Source organism: Mus pahari, chromosome 5, assembly GCF_900095145.1.
Source record: "Mus pahari chromosome 5, PAHARI_EIJ_v1.1, whole genome shotgun sequence".
NCBI lineage: Eukaryota > Metazoa > Chordata > Mammalia > Rodentia > Muridae > Mus > Mus pahari.
In genome coordinates this window covers 50,844,908-50,853,276 of record NC_034594.1, presented here as the reverse complement: position 1 = coordinate 50,853,276, position 8,369 = coordinate 50,844,908, and the positions used below count along the sequence as shown (strand labels likewise).

At 48.6% G+C, this 8,369-nt stretch overlaps 1 pseudogene; it reads left to right on the top strand.

Annotated features, from left to right (window-relative positions):
* Window positions 1-439: 439 nt before the first annotated feature.
* LOC110321938 lies at window positions 440-8,269 on the top strand (annotated as a pseudogene).
* Window positions 8,270-8,369: the final 100 nt, after the last annotated feature.

Genomic DNA, 8,369 nt, shown 5'->3' with positions numbered 1-8,369 from the left:
CCGCTCGCAACCCTCACTTCCTGCCTTCCCCGCGGCTCCTTCCTCCTCCCGTCCGCGTCCGCGTCCTCCACACCTCACTCCCACTCCAGCACCCAAGCTCCAGCTACAACGTCCACGACCCCGGCTCTCCCGGCGTTCCCGAGCGCGCACGCCGAGTCTGATTTGCGTGCCCCGCCCCCTGATGGGCGGGGCCTCACCATACTGGACCACCTCTGTCTACCTCGGCGCGGCTTTTAGGAAGGCTGAGAACTCTCCTGCTACGGCCTCCAAGGAGAAAGGATTCGGCATTGTGGTGGGAGATGCTCCAGAGGAGACGCAGTGACACGTGGTGGCAGAAAAGAGCACACCTACTGTTCCTAGTTTGCCCTTGCGTGAGCTGAGAAACGAACTTCTCCCACCCGCGGAGAGGCAGCTTCCAAGTCGAGAGGGCGGCGCAAGGATGGGGAATCTGGCGGCCGCGGAGCGATTCTGTCCCACCGGGCACTGCGGCTGCGCGTTTCACCCCCAAATCCTGAAACTGCGTGACTGACTCCATGCTCTCCCCTCCCTCACCTGGTCACTTAGCGACCGAACCGCGTGGGTGTCACTATCTCCTGCGCCTGCCCAAATAAGATATAGTCCCGGGTATTTTACCTAGTCTTGCTTGTAGCCGTGGGGCAGGCTTCAGGGGAAATGCTGTATATAGATATAGATTAGATATAGATATATAGATAGATATATCATCCTATATATATATCCTTGGACATTCTCAAAGGTCCTTTACCCAGGATGCTGGGAATTGCTGAATGGTTAGGAACACTTAAATGCTCTTGCAGGATTCCGTAACCATCTTTACAGGATGCCTCACAACTGTTGGTTGCAGGGTATTCAAAACCATCTGGAGGGCCTGACTTTCATTCCCAGCAACCACATGGTGGCTCAAATTTATCTGTAACGGGATCTGATTCTCTTTTCTGACAAACATGGAAAACAGAGCACTTAGACACATAAAATAAAATTTAAAATCTTTTTTAGCCGGGCGTGGTGGCGTACGCTTTTAATCCCAGCACTCGCACTCGGGAGGCAGAGGCAGGCGGATTTCTGAGTTCGAGGACAGCCTGGTCTACAAAGTGAGCTCCAGGACAGCCAGGGCTACACAGAGAAACCCTGTCTCGAAAAAAAAAAAAAAAACTTTTTAAAAAAGCCACTGACATAAGAATGGTGTCTCCATATAGGCATTTCTTTGGAAATTTTGTTGATTATGTTTTACTCTCAACTTGCAAAAACCTTCAACTAAACTCCAGGAAGAAAACCTCCGTGTTCTTCCCAAGTCCCACATAATCCATCCACCACGTTTTCTTCTTTACAGGGGTTCCTCTGTGTAGCCGTGGTTGTCCTGGAATTCACTCTGTAGACCACGCTGGCCTCCAGCTCACAAAGATCTGTTTCTGCTCCCCGAGTGTGGGGACGCGATGGCCAGATCTAACCTGTAGCACTGTGTTTTTGTTGGCCTGGCAATGAACTGCTCTATCCTAGCCACAGTGTGCGAACCTGCGTAATAACTTATACGGTTTCCTTGTGATGACTAAAGAGACAAGATGGAGCCAGGCATCCCCGTAAGGAGTGCCTGGGAGATCCTGGTGGCCTGCGGGTGACTTGAGAATGAAGGACTGTAGGTATTAACAGCTGACTTTGCTGTGTTACAGCCTGCTTATCGCTATGAGAATGGGTTGCAGTGGTCTTCTTATTATATAGGGGGTGTATTAGGGTTTTACTGCTGTGAACAGACACCATGACCAAGGCAAATCTTATAAAAAACAACATTTAATTGGGGCTGACTTACAGGTTAAGAGGTTCAGTCCATTATCATCAAGGTAGGAGCATGGCAGCATCCAGGCAGGCATGGCACAGGCAGAGCTGAGAGTTCTATGTCTTCATCCAAGGGCTGCTAGTGGAAGACTGACTTCCAGGCAACTAGGGTGAGGGTCTTAAGCCCACACCCACAGTGNCACACCTACTCCAACCAGGTCACACCTATTCCAACAAGGCCACACCTCCAAATGGTGCCACTCCCTGGCCCAAGAATATACACACCATCACAGGGGGGAAGAAACAACTGAGGGATCCAAAACAATTTTCCTGCCCAGCTGTGGGTCCGTGGATAGCTGTAACACACACCTTTCTGATGTCCGACTTCAAAGCCCTGCCTTACCACCCCCGCTCCACCCCGACCCTGCCGGTTGGCTAGGCTGTCCATCCTTCTGCTGGCAGTAAGAATAAATTCATTTCATCGACATTTGAATTGTCTAAATCTTTGGTCTTTCCCAGTGGATTCAAGCATCACAGTACAAGTGCGTGCACCCCCCGATCCCAGTGCCCTTCTTTGTATCCCTGGGTATTTATAGAAAGAAAAGATTCATCACATTTGCCTATAATACTCTGCACCACTGTGGCCTGGCCTCACTGACTTAAACCTCATCAGGGCTTCTCTGGGTGTGCCAGCCCTTGCTCTGTGCTCCTTGTATGTGGTAGTAATCATTTCTTGGTTGACTAGACCATGGGTATGTGGTGATGTATAAACACCGACCAGAGAGGCATTTGGGAAGCTGGCTCAGGGGGCAGGAAGAAAGATGTGGCATTTGGTGGCACAGCTTGAGAGACTATTTATTGCTAGGGTTGTTTTAGATTTCGTTCCAGGACAAGGCCCTGGGAGAGGAAGGGATATTTCTTCTACAGTTAAGCTTGGCCTTTTCCACCCTTCATTTTAGTTGAATTCATGTTGTGTTTGTGAGTGCCCTAAAGGGTTAACCCTAAAACAAAAAGGTGGTATATTCTTGAGCCGACATCAAAGACCAGATCCAGGGAACACATGTCCAGCAACATGAACTCTGGAAGATGTGATTCCCTCTGAAGCAGTGATTGTCACCTTCCTAATGCTGTCACCCTTTAACACCATTCCTCAGGTTGTGCTGACCCCCCAGCCATAAAATGATTTCACTGCTACTTCATAGCTTCATAATTTCACCACGGTTATAAATCATACTGTAAATATCTGTGCTTTCCGATGGTCTTAGGCCACCCCTGTGAAAGGGTCGTTTGACCCCTGAAGGGGTCCACACCCACAGGTTGAGAACCACTGCTCTAAAGAGATTATGTGAGAATGAAAGTATTTTCATTTTCCCAGAATGAAAGTAGAGTGGAGTTTGATATTACAGACCTGTAATCCTACCGCTTGGGCAGTGGAGGTAGGAACCATATGTAATGGGATCCGATGCCTTCTTCTGATGTGCATGAAGACAGAGCACTCATATATATTAAACAAATAAATAGAATTACAAAATGTTTGTGTACTTGTGCACTTTCGTGAATTTGTGTAACATGTGAGTGCAGGTGCCCTTGGGAAGTCAGAGGGTCATCGGATAGATTTGAGTCCTGGGAACAGAACCCAGGTCCTTAAACTATGAATCATCTCTTCAACCCCAGATGTTTGGTGTTTTTTTTTAATATTTACTTATTTTATGTATGTGAATATACTGTAGCTGTCTTCAGACACACCAGAAGAGGGCCATCATGTGGGTGCTGGGAACTGAACTGAGGAACTCTGGAAGAGCACAGGATGCTCTTAACCGTTGAGCCATCTCTCCAGCCCCCAGATTTTTTCTTAATATGGTAGTTTTGTCTCTGATGGGCTTCTTCTCTCCCTCAGTGACACAGATATAGGCCAGATTAGACTAGATTAAAAGTAGATAAGGGCAGGTTTATTAGGAGGTGGCTCTTGAGTAGAAGTCAATGAAGTCACACATCCCTGCTCAAGCAAGGGCGTTTTCTAGAGCTCAGGTGGGGAGTGATGGTGTGCCAGCTAGGAGCTGGGATGGTGTCTCTACAGGGTCGGAAACTGAGGCCCTGGGCGGGCACTCCTTGGGTGGGCTGGTGAAAACGAAGAGATGAAGAGTTAGTCGGGAGTTTTCTTGGAGGGGTGCAGAAGGAAGGCAGATGGGGTTTCCCAGCTTATGCAGGAGCAAGTATGGGTTCCACTTTTAACAGTCTGGTTACTTCTGAATATAAAATCATTCTTTTTTATAGGAAAAAAAAGATATTTTAGTTTTGTTTTCCAGTGTGAGGGGAGGGTTAGGGATTGAATCTGGAGCTCTGCCATGCTAGGGAAGTGATTCCCCCTAGCAAGTCACACCCCGGACACATCTCTCACACATAGTCCAGTCAGTCACTGTTTTCTTCCAAGGCTTGTGAATTTTGATATGAGCCCCAACCTAGGATTCCATACTTCTCCCTGGACCCCTGAATCTGGCTTCTCCATGAATGTGTCCAGGCCTTTACTCTCTGAAAGGCCAAGTGTGGGGAGCTGTCCTCACAATCGCCATGGCAAGATGGCGCTGGCATCCGGTGTTCTAACTGGTAAACAAGCAGTCTGCACATGTGCCGGGTAAATTTCCATCCCTTGCGCCCTGCCTGTCCCGTGGCGTCATCTAGGCCGATAGTGAGCAGCCAACCAGGGAGCTACACGTCCTAGGCGGAGAACATTTCCTATATAAGGGAGAGGGTTTTTCACCTCGGGGTCTCCGCTTTCGAGTAGCTTATGCATTGCCTCTCGAGATGCATTAAAGCTTTACTGCAGAAGGATCCTAATGATGTGTCGCGTCGTTCTTGCTGGCGAGACGGTAGCGCGTCGCAGCCAAGGACCTATGGTTGCCAAACCTACAGGACTTTCCTGGTTCTCATGTCTTGACACCATGAAGTGGGCCAGACCTCAAAATGGGCTCCAGATTTCAGGAAGGGCAATAAAAACTGTCTTGGCAAAGTTCACAGTCCTTTCTGTCAATGGTAGTGACTGGGTAGGCATAACTGTGTGGAGGACTGGAAGGGGAGGCCTTCTGAGGACAAAGGGACTGGAACTAACTGTCCTGGAACTTACTCTGACCTTGAACTTAAGAGACCCACCTGCCTCTGCCTCTGGAGTGGTGGAACTAAAGGTAAGTTACCCCTTCCTACTGACCAATCATTCCCACTCTTGCATGAAGGCCTCCCTGGGCTCCCAGCTCCTGTGCAAACAGGAGGTAGACATCAGTTCCCACGCGGACCTCCTGCAGATCCCATGGTGTGGCTATAGTGGAGTTCTTTGTCGCCTTCCCACCCTTTCTGTTTCAATGCTTCCTGGACCTACTTGACCCCAGCAAATGCATGGGTAATGTGCTGAAAGTAGGTTTCTGGGCCCGTGAGAATGCTCAGTGGATACTGGCACTTGCTGTACTAATCCAACTCCTGAGTTCCATCCACGGAGTCCCTATAAAGGTGCCGGGAGAGAACGCCACACAACTCCACACTGCTCTGACCTCCACATGTGTGCATTGGCACGTATGTTCTCCCTCTATCACATACAGATACACACAATAACAATAAAGTAAGGAGAGGGACTGAGAAGATGGTGTTGAGAACACTCGCTGTTCTTCCAGAGGACCCTGGTGAGATCCCTTGTTTTACAAAGGGCAGCTCACAGCCTGGAACTCTAACTCCGGGGATCTGGTGCCCTCTGCTGGTTTCCGAAGCTCATAGCATGCGGCAGACGCAAACGCACATTCACATAAAAATAAATATTTTCTGCTCAAATAATTTAATTTATTATGATTTGATTCTGGGCTGGAGAAATGGCTCAGCGGTTAAGAACACTGACGGCTCTTCTGAAGGTCCTGAGTTCAAATCCCAGCAACCACATGGTGGCTCACAACCATCCGTAATGAGATCTGACGCCCTCCTCTGGTGTGTCTGAAGACAGCTACAGTGTACTTACATATAATAATAGAGAAATCTTTACCAAAACAACACAGTGATATGATTTGATTCACAAAAGAAAACGGAACCGGGTGCTATCTCTGCCCTCATTCTCAAGCTAGGAATAGCTCAGCCACGAGACTTCAGAAGGCCACGGGACATTAGCAATCTGACCCTTTTCTGGACAGCGAGTGCATCGGGGAGCACCAGCACTGGCTTGTTTTAAGTCCTCCAGTTGGTACTGGGACTTGGTACATGAGGGTTGCTTGAGAAAACCCCCCTCTTTGGGTAGTTTTAGCTGACCTTTCACATATGACCACCCTCCACACACATACTAATTTCTAGATGAAAGTTTTCTTCATTCAAAACAAAACAAGCTGGGCGTGGTGGCGCACGCCTTTCATCCCAGCACTCGGGAGGCAGAGTCAGGTGGATTTCTGAGTTCGAGGCCAGCCTGGTCTACAAAGTGAGTTCCAGGACAGCCAGGGCTATACAGAGAAACCCTGTCTCGGAAAAAAAAAAAAAAAAAAAAACCAAAACCCCAAACTAGTATATGATAATTGGATCTTTGTGATTTCCCATGATATTCTGACTCTTTTGATTCAGGTCCTTACGCAACCCAACTTATTTTCTCCTACACTTCTGAAAAAGTTGTCAGGCTCGGTGGCAAGCACCTTTACTTGTAGAGATGTTGACATCCCTAGGATCGTCTTGACTGAAGTTAGGTAGAAAAGATGGGGACACAGGCAGATTGCTCGCCTTGTGCTTGGCATGGTAATTCAATAGAGCAGCCGTTTCCCAAGCCTTTGGCCAGTTCTGAGTCCTCTGGCCTAACCTTCCTAGGCTTAGCCCAGTCTCTGGCCCTCTGCCGCTGCAGTAATGTCATCCCAACCCCACACTTGGGGACGCAACAAGTTCTCTAAGGTATAGTCTTTGACTAATTTTTAAGGTACCCAGGGATGTAGGGAGGCTCTTTTGTGGCTGGGGGTTCTTGGAAGCTGGGAAGGAGGTGCCAAGTCATGTTGGTGTCAAAGAGATGGGAAACTGGAATCTGACATTGTGCAAGGAAGAGCTGGACCGTGCTGTCCGTCGACAACTTCCCTCTTCTTCCACTACCCCTTATATACAGTTGTTAGAAAGACTAATACTGAATCGCATTAAAATTAAAATAACCCAGCCTCTGGGTAGAATTAGTAGTTACAGTGTCATTCTTCCTAGATTTCTGAAGAACGCCGCCACCCACTTTCCACTTAACTCTTTGCAGATCCCAGTTGTCTTTTTGACAAACTGCCCCTTTGTGTCACCTCTCTTCAGGGCTGTTCTTACTACAGCAGACTGAAACTGCTGGGTGGTTATGCAGTTGCAACATGGACTCCAAACAGAAGCATTGCCTGCAGGAACCAAGTGATGGACTCACTGGCCTCAGGGGGGTAAACGGAAGGCCACACGCCCCGGAAATGGAAACCTTGGAATGGTCGTGAGAACCCATACACAGGAGTGTAACCAGACCTGGACAGTTACCGAGGGTGGAGACTGACCAGCCAAACGCAGCAAGAAAGGTGTGTCCAGACTCTGCTGCTCCCTGCAAGCAGGATAGAGAGCTCTCTTCTGAGGACCCAGCTGCTTTAAAGTCACCCATGCCCCTTGCAAGCTCACCCCTCATCCATACTCCCGATAGAAACTCACTGGTTCACCAAATTGGACATTGGTGTAGTTATTACTTTGGTCTGTGGTGGGTCCCCTTTCTGGGATGAGTATGAGTTGTCTCTCTTCGGAAAAGTCTGTCAAGCCATAGCTGCTTATGGAGTCGTTTTTCAAGGTCAGTTAAAGTGGAAAGACTCATCCTAAATATGAGTGTCCCTCTTCTCTGTGCTGGAGTTCTGTACTAAATAGAAAAGAGAGAGGAATTGCATTGCCGCCGCCGCCGCCCTCCAACGCCAGCGCCGCCTCCCGCTTGCAGAGCTCCAGCCGAAGGCGAAGGGGGTAAGGAAGGAGGTGTCCATACCAGGGCTCGTACAAAGCAGACCGCCCGCAAATCCACCGGTGGTAAAGCACCCAGGAAACAACTGGCTACAAAAGCCGCTGGCAAGAGTGCGCCCTCTACTGGAGGGGTGAAGAAACCTCATCGTTACAGGCCTGGTAGTGTGGCACTCCGTGAAATCAGACGCTAGCAGAAGTCCACTGAACTTCTGATCCGCAAGCTCCCCTTTCAGCGTCTGGTGCGAGAAATTGCTCAGGACTTCAGAACAGACCTGCGCTTCCAGAGTGCAGCTATTGGTGCTTTGCAGGAGGCAAGTGCGGCCTATCTGGTTGGCCTTTTTGAAGATACCAACCTGTGTGCTATCCATGCCAAACGTGTAACAATTATGCCAAAAGATATCCAGCTAGCACGCCGCATACGCGGAGGACGTGCTTAAGAGTCCACTATGAGGGGAAACATTTCATTCTCAAAAAAATTTTTTTTCCTCTTCTTCCTGTTATCAGTAGTTCTGAATGTTAGATTTTTTCCATGGGGTCAAAGGTACCTAAGTATATGATTGCGAGTGGAAACATAGGGACAGAATCAGGTATTGGCGTTTCTCCACGTTCATTTTTGTGTGAATTTT